Genomic DNA, 15,619 nt, shown 5'->3' with positions numbered 1-15,619 from the left:
GATAGATAGATAGATAGATAGATAGATAGTAGACAGGAGAAGTTGCAGTAGTATTTGTTGGTTGGATTTTACCTTCCCTTTTCAGCAGTGAGGCTATATGAGACTTGGGTTTACAGCTTAAGTAGATCTATTGTTTAAGTTGCATTCCGAACTACGGTACCTTCAAGACGTCGGCAATTGAACCCATCCATTTAAGACCTTCGCGCTAAGCACTAAGCCATCCGGTAGTGCTGTTATTATTTCCGTAGTTCTATACAGTGTATTGTATTGTTGCTGTAATCAACTCTCAGTGCATTAGTACAGTTTAATATTAGTAGCAATATTATAGTTATGTAACATATAACTCCACACTACTTTATTTTGCTTACTGGGTCTAGCCTTAGCTTTTCTGTGAGAATTCCAATTTAATTGGTAGAGTAAAAATATTATAATTTACATATTACTAAGTGGAAAACAGTCAAATTATATTACGCGATGATTATTCATGAGTAATTAACACATTATTACATCACAAGTTGAATAACAATATTCGTGTATATGTTGTACCACTCTCGAAAGTTGTTTCGCATGCAGCAAAATTATTGAAGCGAAATCAATTACCTAACTCGCATGTGTCTAATAATATATGTTTCCTGTTCTTGAACTATAAACTCAAGGACCAAAGAAAAATATATAAACATTTCTTCCTTTATGTTTGCAACAGTTATTTCCGTAAACTTCAAGAAGAAAGCCAATCGTATAGGACAATATGCTTTATAAGGTAAAGTATTAATAGCAACGTATTTAGAATTCTCACTTCCAAGTTGTATGTGAGACGTATAAGATTCCTTAAGATTCCTTGTGTAATTGTTAGAAGAATTAAATTACATAGATAAAATCTGTTCGTTAATAGTATATATTTTTCATATGAAGTTCATAAATACTTAAATAATAAATTTTAGCTGATTAAAAAAAACAGCTACATCAGGCAGAGAAAGAACTACATATTTTAAACACCACAAAACTTCAAATTTCCAAAATATTACGCCTGAGGATTTACACTGATCTATATAGTTTTTCTTTTCAGAGCAATGAGATGTATCCAATCAAAAGAACCAATATATTTCAAGCAAAGTTTTTCTTGTAGCCTTATATCTGAAGAACTACATATAGTGTAGCCAAACCCAAATTATCACTTAGCTCAGTATGATGTGCTTATTCCGTTGAAATCAGGAAAACTCGATTTAAGGGCCGTTCAAAAATATCGTGGTCCCTGATCCAAAAAACTCACAGTACATTTCAATTAAAAATTTTCTTGTACGCCTTATAACTACATATAGTATAGCCAAACCCAAACTATTATTTAAGGGGGCAGACTACTAAATATTTTTCAGAAATTAACAATTTTTCTTTTGCCCGTTTTTCGTAAGTAAAAAGAGATATTGGAATGTAACTTACCACTATAGTAGGTAATTCTACAGCCGAAAATACGAATCGGAAGAATTTTCAGTGTTGCCATTCATAGAAATTACAGTGTAACTAGAATTTGAAGTACCCAAAAATCTAGGTAACGTCAGCAACTAGAAAAATGAACTCAACGGTAGTTGATGACATATCATGTTGTCTTGGTTCCTTGTTAGGTACTTTTTAAATAATATTTGTATTTATTTTGTAATAACTCACTTATTTTGTAATAACAAGGAACCAAGACAGCATGCTAAGTCATCAACTACCGTTGAGTCCATTTTTATAGTTGCTGCCTTAACCTATTTTTTTTGGATAATTCAAATTCTGGTTACGCTGCAATTTCTATGGATGGCAACACTGAAAATTCTTCCGATTTTTATATTCGGCTGTAGAATAACAATACGTATTATAGTGTTCAGTTACATTTCAATATCTCTTTTTATTTAAGAAAAACGGACAAAATAAAAATTGTTAGTTTTTGAAAAATATTTAGTAGTCTGCCCTCTTAACACTAGAAGCACCGGAAATTTTAACCGCGAGAGACAACAAGCGGTTTTTTAAACCGCTCATGAAAATTTCCAGTTATCAGTTATGACTGACGTTACATTTCATATCACAACTTATCATTGTAATTAATAAAGGTTAAAAATGTTCAATACAATAGTATACGAACGGGCAATATGTTTATCTGGAAGCGGTCTGAAAAACCGCTTGGTGCTTCTAGTGTTAACTCAGTATGATGTGCCTATTCCGTAACAAATATGAAAACTCTATATTGAGGGCCATTTGTGACCTCAGATCCAGAACTTAATTATTGGCCAAGACCGCAATCTTTTGAATCAATCTTTCTATCATTCCTAAATTTCTTGTTGGATATTGTTTCATTTACGTTGAACATTAATATTGTAAAAGTACACAAAATATTAAATAGGATGAAATTATTCATGGTGGTTTATTTTTAACGTTTGTTAAAAATATTTTCTTAACTATTCAAATACTTTAATTAGTTTGTGTTACTAAACTATACAGAATGCATAGAGCACTTACCTGTAGTGCGAGGGATACCTGGTTCGATCCCCGGTTAACAAATTTTTTTTGGACAACATTGTGCCCATGGGTTTCCTCGGGGTACTCTGTTTCCTTCCACATTTTTATTCTAATAATTTTTCCATTCTCATTAACATACCTTAATCATCCATCTCCCTTATTCTAAAGGGGATAATTGTGAGACGTTAAACTGAAATATTTATTTTATATATATATATATATACACAATGCAGTAAACGGGAAAAGTGATTGTTTCTGTATATTAAAAATATGACAATATTGGAATCATCTTAACCTAGTTTATTCGAAGTACAAACTTTTTTTTGTCCACACATATACAGCTTTGTATGATCTAATTACTTATTCAATGAATTGTTGAATGTCTGCACCGTAATTGATGTTCAAAGCCCTTGTCATTCCTTTCTAGATGGTGGAAACAGCGTCAAAAGAAACATACCCTTTGATTAGTGCTTTTATTAGGGAATGAAAATAATCACAGTGAAGAGATCTGGAGGTTATGCAATGCGTATTGACACACAAATATCTTTCGGGGCCAAATCTCACACACAATCACTGCATTCTGTGCCGGGGCAGGATTTTTTGCTATAATTTTAAGAGGGAAGCCACTTCGGTACTCTGGACTCATACCTGTCATTCTTCGTAGCAGATGGTTTCGAACTTCTTACTAAAGACCCCAATTCGCCCGCTGGATACAAATTAACAGTGAATAATTCATATGCTCTCGTAAATATATTGGGGTTAGCGTTTCGTAATTTTTGGGTTCCGGCCACCAAAACGTTTAAAAAAAACTGTTACGAAATGACCCTCATATAAGCCTATATGCTTGTTATATGTAAAAAGAGAACATCACACGTCTTTCATTTTTCGTATAAAACGTAAAATCTTCCTTTTTTTCTCCGAAAAATCTGCCAACCCTGCCATCATTGCTCAACATACAGTTTGATGCGAGATAAATTTAGGTTTAAACCGATCGGGGATGTCACTATTACTTCCTGTGTATCGAAATTTATAATATACGTAGTTCTACATATAGGTCTATACAAATAAATAGCTAGTAATATACGCTCTTTTTTAAATTTAATTCCACTTCACCCCACGGTATTCATTATCCATGTAATATAATAGTACTCTTGGGCAATCGAAGAATGATATTCATCCTAAACATCATTTTACTTAAATCATATTCCATTGTCAATAGAAAGAATAATCAATCCGTCACTTTCCAATTCGTCTTTAATTACTGAAATACTGTTATACTTATTTATTTCAAGTAATAAGAAATTGTGTTCTACACGACAGGACCTTAAATGGCCACCGTCTAAATTTATAAGATGAAAGTAAATAGAAACAATTACATAACTTTAATTACATGAATTTAATTGTAAAATCTGGTGGTTCAAATTGAAAGTTTTTATGTAATTACTTCCTTGTATGTTTTAAAGGTTTTTCTTGCACTTTTTGCTGCCATCTTATGCGCTGGAGTAGCATACGCTGGAGTTCAAGGCATAGCAATTCCGGTTGAACCATCTGAAGTCAGCGAGGACCTAAAAGGGGACAACACATTCGGAATTGGATATTCTTACTGGGGTAAGTAAATTTCGATATTTTCGTGTGTATTATTACAGAAATTAAGTATTAATTACATTTTTTTGCAGCTAGGCACTGTAATTTCTGATTAATTAATTCGTTCGTTCATTAACTTATATCGTCTTGATCTCACGCAAATACCGTTAAGTTGTATTGTAATTGATAATTTACTTAGGCTATATCTATTAACCAAGATGGAGAGGTAAGTTGTAAGAAGTGCTACTTCACTTGCTCGAAAACTCAATAAATGAGTAGAAATATATTGTATGCTTAGTGAGTTATCGAAATATAATGTACCTAAGAAACTAAATAGATGAAAGAAATATATTATAGACCAAACTACTTTGCATAACAGCCCTTTTCTGACTTCAGCCGCTTCAACGCCATCTTTTAGCCAGTAGCTGAACTACGTACAGTCTAACAACGGAAACGTCGTCAGCGCTCCGCGCGGCACAATCTCTAACTGATGTATGAGGAGTGGTTGCCACGTCTTTTATTCGCGTGACTCCTCAGTTTGCCTCACGACATGGTGTGGACGCCGAAAATTGAGAAGCACCGGCCCGGAATCGAACGGGGGACCACGCGGACGTGAGCCCAACGCTGTAACGACTAGACCACAATGTCCCTAAATATGAAATAAAGACAAGAAATAAAAGAAAAGTAATAAACGTGAATGCAATGTTGGTATTCGTAATGTATTCCGGTAGCATTTTCCTTTCTATATATATATATATATATAAAAAATAAAAGCTGATCACGCAGCAATTTCTGAAAAGCATACATTCTTGAGAGACCTGTAATGTAAAGTAGCAGAAACTGTAGACTCGATAGTGGGAAATAGTACGTCAGCTGACTTGCAAACTTTACGACCCTACGTTTGACATTTATATATATGTAGATTAAGATGTCCAGTTAGTGAGCTCTGAAATGTTCTTGATTGTCCTGCACATACCAACAACGACTAAAATTTACTTTACTAGAAGCGTTGAGAAGAAACAGACCAACTATGAGGATGAGAAAGAGCAGTATATGCATTGAATTTCAAAGAATTAATTGAATAAGCTGATATGTGAAGAATACGCACGCAGTGTTGCACGGTTCCTATTACACAGCTCGGGCTTGTAGCCTTGCTGAAATTTTCCCATTCAATAGAGTGACACTTCTTAAGGGCCTTCACTACAGGAAAATTCAACTACCGCTAATTTTAGAGTTTTCTGTAATATCTTCAAAGCAAATAAAAATATTCGAAAAACAGAAACGTAGTGAACTAGACAATACGATTTCGCATGTGATACCGTTATCACAGTTCATGTATCTGCTTTCGATTTGCAAGTGTAGATAGATTTAGCATTTTTTGCGGATTCTGTAAATAGCGGAATATCAAAAGCAGATAGGTGAATTGTGGTAAAGGTATCACATGCAAAATTGTATTGTCTAGTTCACTACGTTTCTGTTTTTTGAATATTTTTATTTGTTTTGAAGATATTACAGAAAACCTCTAAAATTAGCGGTAGTTTAATTTCGCTGTAGTGAAGACTCTTAAACAAGGGAAGCGGAAACATATTGAGAGTAGGGTGACCAGATTGTGACAAGAGAAAAGTAGGGCAGAAGTATAATCAGTGACGTATTTAATGCGGGGCTTCCGTCCTTAAGCCCCCGAAATTGCATTTACTTTATTAAAGTAAATGAAATATCTTACATAATTTTAATATTTCCAGAAATAAAGTTAGCAATGCTCTTAGAAAACAAAATGATAGCCTACTGCGTCGGCAATACACACGTCCTTATTTCATTTAACATTAACCTTAGGTTATTCAGAAGGGGGTTCTCAACAAAAATATTGAACGAATATAACTTAACTCCAAATATTCCAAATGACAAATACAAGATTGATGAAACAATTTAAAACAATTTGATGCAGTAACATAGAGGAACTACTTTTATGAAAAAGAAAACTTCAGAATATTGAAGCATACAAATTTAATGAAATATAATAATGTAGTTCGTCTTAATCCATTACCTTCAAAACTGTTTTCAAAAAATGTTAACAAATTATTTTCATTAATATCTGACATACTAACTAAACATCAGTACTGTGCTTGGCGATTTATTTTTCATTGTTTTGCAAAATCATGTCATAAAATGCACTACAGATACAATTATGGTTACATATGGGCATTATTAGGTGTTTAAGAGTTTCAGTTTTTAACTGAGATTTCTCATCACTCTACAAATTATTCAACATTCTTTTGAACATTTGTGGCATAGAGGCACGTAAGGAACTCCACATTATCACATATTTGGAAATATAGAATGAGTTTTTCTTCAAAATGCTTGAACAATTCATTCCATCTTAAATCTACCTTCATTTGAGACGTGTTTCAGAAATAGCATACCTTTTACATTTGTAATCTCATTAAACAGGTAGGAGTCGTTTATTTCTTTTCATGAAAATTTAAAACTATATACTTCAAGCTGCTCTGGACATTTTGCCATTCAATTACCGAGTTAAGAGTTCAATTTAAAATATTAATGTCTGCGAAAGGTGTGCTCTACTACGCAATATACTCCATATAAGTTGAATAAAATGAACACTGTTATTTCTTAAAATTCGATTAAAAAAAAAGAAGGCTTATCATACGAAATGTGAATAAAGAATAAAACATTAAAGTATTGCAAGTAAGGTGACTCAGGACATTTTGCAGGATATTTTTTTTAAAAAAGAACATTCCTCGATTTTCTAGAAGTCTTGGCAACACGCAAATCAGCTCTTTCAAAAACAGTACTGTACTGCGAAAATCAGTACATTTGGTCACCTTAACTGAGTGAGGGTATTTATTTCAAAGAATGTTCCATGATTTCTATTATAAATAAATTCTGGTTTCTAACTTTGCTCAAAATCTGACGCTTAATAGAGTAACATATCTTGAAAGGGAAGTGGAAACGTTTTTAGCTAGGTTACTTCAACAAACATTTCATGACTCCTTATAAATGTCTGCGTTGCATTCTCTTTCAATGTGTTTCTGCTTCCTTCCAAAAAACATGTAGATTACGTGGAAGGTTCCTTGAGATTGTATCAGTACTGCCCAATCTTCCTACCAAAATTTGACTATTTTTCTCTTCATAGTTGCCAAGTATTAAACTAAACAATAGCTTTTGTTAGCATGTGGACTACAGTACGTCATAAGAATATTTCATAGGGTTACCACCTTTCATCTGGAAAAATCCCGGGCATATCGAGAATTGAAGTGAAGTTGCAAGATAGACATGCAAAACAAGTTATAATGTATCCCTTTTACACACGCAAGGGTAGACTCTCAATATTAAAGCATGTTTTTATTTGTTATTAGCGAAACAAAGTAAAAGATAATAAGTTAGAAATTGTACTTTTAAAGACAGCAATCCTGGACTTGTATTGCAGAAAGGGAAAAAGTCAAAAATATTTCTTTTCAAGAGAACAACTATTTCCTTCTTGAGAAGAAGTATTGTTTTTACTTATTCCCTTTTACAAAGCGACCTTAGATTTGTTCTCTTTTAAAATGTCATTTTTTGCGTATTGCCTTTTACTTTGTGACTTCAGTTTACCAAAATTAAACATGTACATAGCACGAAATTCAGTTACGTTAGACATACGTATTGTATGAAACATTACTAGAATGCTTACCAACTAACTTCAAATATGATCACGAAGCTCGTATTAGTACTTATAAAAATTAACTGTCATTTAAGTTTGCTTATACTTACATGAATACTTTCTGTTACTTTTCGCAGCTTCAAGAAGCAAGGGTTATATCATCAAATAATCATAAACCTCAGAGCAAAATACAAAACAGTTCATTAATCTTTTGAAAAAAGGATAGCGGAATTTAAAATTTCTGAAGAAGAAAATTAATCGACAAGAATTATGAAAATATTCGGTCGTGCTTATTTGAACGACTACGGTTTACGTACTTATTATGATACAGATATGGAATGTAGATTTATAAATTTTCATATTCCCGGACAGTTTTTGGGGAAATCGCAGTAATGGGTTTCTCGACCCCATAACATACTACCGTATGTGGGTTGACTTTTCTCTTCATAGATGGCAGACCGATCGCAAACGCGTTACCAGGATTTTTAAGTATGCTCCTTACACATGTTCGAACCCTCCAGCAGGGTTAATTCATTTTGGAAAAATTGTATGGGTTGACTGGTTGTTGCATAAAACCGACCATTCTGATTACATTTATGAAACTTACACTTTCAGATACACTTTTCTGTATCACTATGCGTCACCATAATTTATATGCGTAGTTCTTTACATATACCTAAGTTTAATTGTAATATAAGAATTTAAAAAAAAACTCTTAATGGGGTGTAATGGTATGTAGCATTTTCTAACTTTTCAATAAACTGCAAATGATGTTCAACATTCCCATGAAATGCAATGCAATAATATATGCTAAATAAGCTTTCCCTGCCATCTTCAGACACATATTTGAAATTAAGCTACGTATTTATGGTTTTATGATTTGATCCCAACCCATGGAGAAAATCCCATTTTGTAGGATTTTATGACAGATTTTTCGAATAGGGGCAAAGATAGATCATCAAAATTGGCAACACACACGGGATTTTTCACATATTTATTTCATCGACGCCATAAAAACTCTTATGAACAGGACGTAGGTAATGCCACTTGAATAAATGTGAAATCAGTCACTCTTTTAATTTTAAAAATTATGTTGGTGTGCAAGGAATTTATGCATGAACTATTGAATATCAAAAACCAAGCAATAAGGAACGTAAATTGTACACTTCAGTTCTTTTTTATTTTTTAATATCATAAACGATATAAATAAGTAACCAAACGAGAACAGACAATTTCTAAAACGTCCCACAATAGTAGAAGAATCAAATTTGTTTAACTTTATTACGTTCAGTAGAACATTATGGCACAAAAGCGTGGTGGGAATACTGAATTCTGATAATAACATATGATTGTTATTATCAATAATTTCAATAGTCTCTTTTAATTAAGGAAAATACTTATTAGGAATTTACGAATAATTCACCTAAATATTTCATATAGTAGTTTCAATTTCCTTATTTTATTAGTTTTTTAAAAATTTTGTTTTTAGTATAATGCTTGGGAAATTTAGAAGCAAAATAGGAATTTCTGCCTTTCAAAATGGGATTTTATAAGGTTGCACGTTGGCACCATTGATCACAATCCGTTCCACCTAATAACTCAATTACACCGTAAGCGTCGCTTACCAATGTGTTTTCACGAGCCGCTCCTTTATAAAGCCGTTCGATCCCAGCTCTCGCGGTATGGACTTTGTGGTGGGCAAACACGTGCTTGTGGGTTTCCTCGGGGTTCTCCCGTTTCCTCCCACTTTCTTCATAATCACCGTCTCCTTTAGCCTAACCGGCATAACCGTGGGACGTAAAATTTTAAGATTTCATTTCATTTATAAAGTTGAAAAGATTCCTGAAGATTTGTATGATATATAATTAATATTTGCCATTTTTCTCTTACAGGATATCCATTTTGGGGCTGAGAAGAAAGATGGAAACTAGTTGGATTAATTAAAGGAAAGAGAATATGAATCAAGTCCGTTACACAGCATATTTTTATCTTAACACTTTGTTAGGGTTAGACATCAGTATCTCGCTGCTCTCTTGCATTATAATTAGATATATAATGTTTTTGTGTAGACGACGTAACGTTAGATCAATAAAGAAATAAATACATACAACCTAATCATCTCTTTATTGTGAATGATATTTAGCAAAAAGAAAAAAAATACTATAAATCTTACACAGTGTGACAGGTGCGAACCTATAATTTTTTTGTTGGGAGTGGACCAATATTTCAAGCCACTATTCCTATGTAGTATTCAACAGGTATTATGTTGCACCCGGAAAGACGATAAGTAATTGTAAAATATTTCCACCAATATTTTCAGAAAAGAATGATAAAACTAGGTTCTTTTTATGAGAGAAAGAGTACAGATGAAGTACAAGATCATATTCTCATGCTATATTAATCATTTCGTGTTAAATAAATATAGTTTTATTAAGAAAGTCTACATTCATGTATGTTGAGTTAATGAAGTTTTGTGGGAGACTTTGGACCACGCCTATCCCGCGTGGGTGCTCTCTTGCTCCTTGCTATTTATAATTTATGATAAGATGTGCTCAAAATTCGTAGCTATCAAGGGCGCCCATCAGGGGGGCCAAAGTGGGGCGCTCGACCCCCTAAAAGGAAATTATTGTTGGAAATATCGAAAAAACCAATAGAAATTTTACATTAGTTACAGCAAAATTTGAAACTATATTTGAAATGTCGCTTAAACTTGCCCCCCCCTTGGAAACCACAACATGGTCGCCCTTGGTAGCTCAATTATGTGATAGAAATTAGAATATTACTAACAATTCTGTAACAGCATACAAAATAAGATGTGAAATCCCTATAGTAATGGTGCGTATCCATGTTTGTCGCACTAAAAATGAAGACAGAATACGAATCGGCAATTACCAATACTCAATATGCTTACATACTGCTGACCATGCCCGTAGCCAGCCCAAAAATGTAGGTGGGGGCGGGAGAAGTTAGGGGGGCGATATAATCATATAGTTTATTTGGAAGCATACCGTGAAACTTTTAGGGGACCAGTAACATTTTAAGTGGGGCCGGTCCCCCTAGACCCCTGGGTATGGACCTACTGCTGATCGGACAAAATTGGGAATAAAATCTCTAATGGATAGCCTATAGAATGAGTTTCCTATCATGTTACTTGATCAGATTATAACTCTTTAAAAAATGTTTTTTTTTTTTTAAATTCTACATAAAAGATGTGTTTGGTAAATAAAGAAATATAAAAGTTTTGAGCACTCCTTCACTCCTTTTTCCATTTTCTCCTTTACAGTAGATGATATCATTCAAGAGCATTATTTAATATTTTACTGTTATTATACTTTACTTTTAAATATTTTTAGAGTCAATTAGTTCTGGATTGAACTTTCAGAGCATATTAGTGGCGGATATAGCAGGTAAAAACTAGGGGGAGCGGGATAGCCAGAACCCAAACCATGATAGGTATATCATACGTTTACAATTTCCCATGGTCATGCAGAAGTCTCCAACTTAATTCTCTCCCGCTGGATATTATGGCGAGGTTGGACGGTGACATTGTGAACCTCAAGTATTGTTTTACACATTGCGTAACAGAAAAACTGCAACCAAGTAATGCTTCGGAGAAAATCGGGACATTCCGAGTTTTGAACATTTGCTGGGGAGGGGCTGTCAGCCGACAGATATTGGAACATACAAGTTTCTTTATCTTTTAACCAAATTTCCTGCACGTGCCAGCGTGTATCTTGCTTTCTTGTACAAGTGGTCTACTGCCAAGCTGAGCATTTCGTTAGCTTTCCGGGTTTAAAAATAAAAATAAAACTTTCGCCAATATTCGACTCGGATCAGATAATGTAGTGATCAATAGGGTGGGTCGAAAAAAACGATTTCTTTCAAATCGAATTCTAATAGTGCGGAAAAGTTGGACCACCTATCGAAACGTTTTTTTTTTTTTTTTTGAAATCGTGTAATATCTTCAGTTTGCGCATCCAGGTTAAAGTTTTACCAAATTGTCAAAAATCGTACTTTTTTTTGGAACACCTTGTATAGAAGACAGGTTGCTTCTGATAGTTGTAATAGAGCGCTAATTCTCAAGTAGGCATGTAACAATACACAGAAGAAAAGAAAATCAACATCGGATAATATCTTCAGTTCTTGCTCTAAGGTCAAAATCTCGTGAAATTGTAAAAAAAATCGTACTTTTTGGAACACCCTGTATAAAATAGTTTATGTTGTTATAGCCCTAATAGGGCTGTGATTTTCTTCAAGCATGTAGCAACAGGCACACAAAATGAGAAATCGAATACATTCTTCACGAAAAATAGAAATTCCACAGTGTTTCATACCCCCTTTTGTAAAATGTATGTTTTTTTTCTTCTTCTTCAGAAATCAGTTCATTGGCCATATAACGCCTAGAACTGGATCTGCAAAGGATATATCTGAGAGTATATTTTCTTATTTAAGTGACAAAGACGGGGACATAAATGATCTTGTTGCTATCGGCTGTGATCGGACAGTGGTTAATACTGGATGGAAAAGTGAATCATAATATTGAGGTCAAACTTGGAAGACCACTCTAGTGGTTCATTTGATTATTACATTTTAATGAGTTTCCTTTCAGACATCTTTTAGAGTGCCTAGATGGTGACACGTCAGGCCCAAATCATTTTCTGGAACTATATTCAAACAATTGAAACACTGTGAGCAGCTTCCTGTTGTTGGTTATGGGAATATTTAGACTGAATATATCTCCGTAAAAGAAAATGACCTGAGCAAAGACCAAAAATATCTTCTTGATATTGTTAGAGCCATAAACAGCGGCGAGTGTCCAAGTGATCTTGCAGTAAAGGATTCAGGCCCAATAAGTCGTTCAAGGTGGCTTACTATAGCGTATCGTATATTTGGACATATTTAAGGTTATATATTTGGACAGAAGATCCTTCATTTGAGCTGAAGACATTGGTGACTTAAGTAAAAACATATACACCAGCTTGATTTGCTATTAAACAAAATTCGTCTGTAAAAGATGGTGCAGAACATGTGTTTAAATTAAGACATCAGGATATCCACCGGAAAGTTTACTAGAAATTATCGATCCTGTAATACAGCGAAACGTTTTTTTTTTTTTTTTTTTAGCGCACCCTGAAAGCCTTATTTTGGCCATGGCGATGGATGAACGGAAACACATAAGAGCTTTCAGAAGATAGTGGAAATCGAGGAATCAACCACCATCAGGTAAAAATGTGAGAAATTTTTACCACCTGATCTCAATTTTGAAGCAACTGACTATACCGAATTGATAGATTGGTCAACGTGTAAACTTTCATCACCACCAATAATGGCCCGTGTTCTAAAGACAAGAGAACTACCAGAGTTTGACTACCTAAAATTTCCATGTCACACGCAGTCCGTAGAAAAATGTGTTAAACTTGTAACAGAGGCTGCTACAAAAGTGTGTGGCTCCCTAAACAGAAATGGTTTTATTCGAACCACACTTTTCTCACGCTCTATAATGCCAGTGATTTTAAAGTTATGCCCGAAATACAAAGGAAATAAATTTGAAACTTCTACAAGGGTAGGGTGGTTGGGAAGGGTGTGGGTGGAACTCGAAGTGCAACCACCTCCTCGCGGTGAGTTCTGGGTCATTTCTAATATCAGAATTGAGCGAAGAGCTGCACGATCAGATCGGAAACATAGAAACTAAAATTTTCGATTTTTAAGTTCCAATACACGAACTGATGATACTAACCAATTTATATTTTCTTTTTTTCTGAATATTCCCGCATGGTTGGGAAAAATATAACCGCCATATTAAAACTATAACAACATAAACTATTTTATACAGAGTGTTCCAAAAAGTACGATTTTTTACAATTTCACGATATTTTGACCTTAGAGCAAGAACTGAAGATATTATCCGATGTTGATTTTCTTTTCTTCTGTGTATTGTTACATGCCTACTTGAGAATTAGCGCTCTATTACAACTATCAGAAGCAACCTGTCTTCTATACAGGGTGTTCCAAAAAAGTACGATTTTTGACAATTTGGTAAAACTTTAACCTGGATGCGCGAACTGAAGATATTACGCGATTTCAAAAAAAAAAAAAAAAAAACATTTCGATAGATGGTGCAACTTTTACGCACTATTAGAATTTGATTTGAAAGAAATCGTTTTTTTTTCGACCCACCCTAGTGATCAAGAGAGACAATTTGGGAAGCTACGAGAAAATATTGTGACCGGAGAGCGAAACCCAGGAAAGTTGTTACCAGGTTCATCGTCGCAGAAGCAGTATCAGAAATGTGCACATGGAGATCCCAAACTGCCAGAATGACCATGCCATCGTTCCCAGACGATGCCCCGAGAGAGAGAGAGAGGCCTGTGTTGGGCCGGAAATATGTAGAATCCCTGGATACAAGTTTCAGCTCCTTCTACCTGAACGAGCCGTCTGTCCGTTTCCGTCCAGAGCTACTTAAGTCACCATATGCATGACTAGAACCAAGAACCCAACTCGTGTAGAGAGGTACTGTGCTTGAGAGCCTTCCACAATGCTATCCCTTCCACTTTCCCTCTTTTACCTTCAAATCTTTTCTGTTATTTTATGTTTTCTTAGGACTAGTTTTATTTCAATGTCTAGGAAACTAGATTGCAATTTATTTGTAAGCCATAGAATTAAGTGTCAGTTCTTCTCCGATACCCGTTTGAAAGTATTGAGCTACAGAGTAACTGTTAAAATTAAATATTACTATTAATATTACAGTATCGGAGAAGAACTGACACTTAATTCTAGGGCTTACAAATAAATTGCAATCTAGTTTCCTATTGCAGACTATATTGTGTCTGCTACGTTTCTTTTCATACGTTGACACGTAGGTATAATTAGTAACAGCTTTGCATTATGTATATCGTATTACTTTATCACGTTTACACTAACAAAATTAAAAGTAATATTGTGCAACTAGGGGATACGATATACATAACGATACTAATTAGCTGTAATATTACTTTTAATTTTGTAATATTACCCTTAGTTTCCTTACTAATTAGCTCCCCGTTTACACTAATTTTTGTAAGCTTAAAATTAATATTACAAAATTAAAAGTAATATTACAGCTAATTAGTAATAACTTTGCACTATGTATATCGTATCCCCCAGTTGCACAATATTACTTTTAATTTTGTTAGTGTAAATGTGATAAAATAATACGATATACATAATGCAAAGCTGTTACTAATTATACCTACGTGTCAACGTATGAAAAGAAACGTAGCAGACACAATAACAAAAGCATCGAAATATATTGATCATTATCCGAATGTTAGCTCAAAAGAGCACATAATGAAAGAAATGGGCAATAAGGTAACAGGAGCTGTGGTTAAAGGGAATAGAAGGTGAATGAAGTAACAGAGGTGAAAAACTGGGGAATCTACAGGGAGAGATGATCAAACAAAATAGATCATTTCAAAAAAGGATGAACAAATAATTCGGTAAACGAGATAGTTCGAATGTAATAATGGCAGTAGAAGCTGTAAGGAAGGAGGTGAACTCATAGAGGGGTGGAGGAGAAACATGTACAGAGTGCTTCAGCAAGCATGAGGGTTTTTAATAATAATATTTAAAGGAATTGTGTATGTGAGATATTGTAGTTCGAAGTCTTAAAACTTGTGGGGTAGAAAACATTTTAGAGAATTAGCACAAGCAAAATATTTAAGCAACTTTTAATTATTTTTAAGTTGAATGTAATGCATATATGAATGACCTGTATTTGGTTGTAGCGGATGGCGCAGGGAATCCACCATTTCTTTCTTTTACATCGCTTTAAATGTAAAGGAAATCAAGCTTTGAACTTCAATAGGTCGGTACGACCCGCTCGGGAGAGTAATACTCCCGAAATTA

The 15,619-nt window shown here is 34.1% G+C and overlaps 1 long non-coding RNA gene across 1 annotated transcript; it reads left to right on the top strand.

Annotated features, from left to right (window-relative positions):
* The first annotated feature begins 712 nt into the window (after positions 1-712).
* On the top strand, positions 713-9,840 carry LOC145691614 (uncharacterized). Its single transcript, XR_014132429.1, has 3 exons — positions 713-760; positions 3,957-4,101; positions 9,628-9,840. It is a non-coding gene; the product is annotated as an uncharacterized LOC145691614 (long non-coding RNA).
* The last annotated feature ends 5,779 nt before the right edge of the window (positions 9,841-15,619 follow it).

The sequence above is a fragment of the Thermobia domestica genome, chromosome 8, assembly GCF_964235325.1.
Source record: "Thermobia domestica chromosome 8, izTheDome1.hap1.1, whole genome shotgun sequence".
Lineage (NCBI taxonomy): Eukaryota > Metazoa > Arthropoda > Insecta > Zygentoma > Lepismatidae > Thermobia > Thermobia domestica.
The sequence above is the reverse complement of the archived record's forward strand: the minus strand, read 5'-3'. Positions and strand labels throughout refer to the sequence as shown.